Source organism: Nannospalax galili, unplaced genomic scaffold, assembly GCF_000622305.1.
Source record: "Nannospalax galili isolate Female #2095 unplaced genomic scaffold, S.galili_v1.0 scaffold2814, whole genome shotgun sequence".
Taxonomy (NCBI): Eukaryota; Metazoa; Chordata; class Mammalia; order Rodentia; family Spalacidae; genus Nannospalax; species Nannospalax galili.
The window spans coordinates 64,250-65,379 of record NW_008333877.1 but is presented as its reverse complement, the minus strand read 5'-3'; the positions used below and the strand labels follow the sequence as shown (position 1 = coordinate 65,379).

The window sequence follows — 1,130 nt, the reverse complement described above, 5'->3', positions numbered from 1 at the left end:
TTTTTTTTTTGGTCTTTCTGAGACAGGGTCTCCCTGTAGTCCCAGCTGTCCTAGAACTCACTATGTAGACCAGGCTGGCCTTGAACTCACAGAGATCCACCTGCCTCTGCCTCCCAAGTGCTGGGATTAAAGGTGTGTGCCACCACCCCTGGTAGAGCTCACTTTTTGAGTCTATAATTACGTAAAAATAAAAATCTTATAAAAATGAACTGGGTCTGAAGAGATGACTCAGCAGTTAAGAGCACTGGCTACTCTCGCAGAGGATCTGGGTTTGGCTCCCAGCACCCACATGGCAGCTAACAACCATCCATAACTCCAGTTCAAGGGGATCCAACGCCCTCTTCTGACCTCCACAAGCATCGCACAACATGGGTGCACTCAGGTACATGCAAGCAAAACACTCATACACATAAAAAACTAAAATAATAAATAAAAATTTTAAGAACTGAAAAATTCAAACTCAAAAATCTAAACTGCAATTCCCAGAAAGCTACCAACAAATCAGATTTCTATATTTTCTTACATACTAGTAAGTTTATTTTTACATAGCAAATCACTTCATTATACAGTACCTATATTATCACATAATAAGCTATTAAGATCTTACAGTCCACTTAGTATTTGGAAATGCTCTACCAATCAGACTAATGTTCCAAATAAATTTATTTTTTCAAATCTTATTCAAATCTGAACTATCTTTGCATACTGGCAATATTGCAACCAATGAAGTTCATCTGAGGTGTGATTATTGCTCACTGAAAATTAAATTGTTCCCGCCAATAAAAACAAAATATGTGCGGCTGGAGAGATGGTTCAGCAGTTAAGAGCACTGGCTGTTCTTGCAGAAGACACGAATTCAATTCTCAGCACCCACATGGCAGCTAATAACCATCTGTAAAGTCCAGTTCCAGGGGATCTGATGCCCTCTTCTGTTCTACTCAGGCACTATATGACACAGGTGCACTTACATACATGCAGCCATAACACACACATAAAATAAAAATTAATTAAATTTTAAAACACCAAAATATGTATTGGGGTCTTTAAGGACCTACTGAATTCATTAACCACTAATGCTACAGAGTTCACAACAGATTTGTTCTCTTCTACCTACATCAGGGTAATGCTGT

At 38.6% G+C, this 1,130-nt stretch overlaps 1 pseudogene; it reads left to right on the top strand.

Annotated features, from left to right (window-relative positions):
- The first annotated feature begins 694 nt into the window (after positions 1-694).
- Positions 695-818, top strand: LOC115069538 (annotated as a pseudogene).
- The last annotated feature ends 312 nt before the right edge of the window (positions 819-1,130 follow it).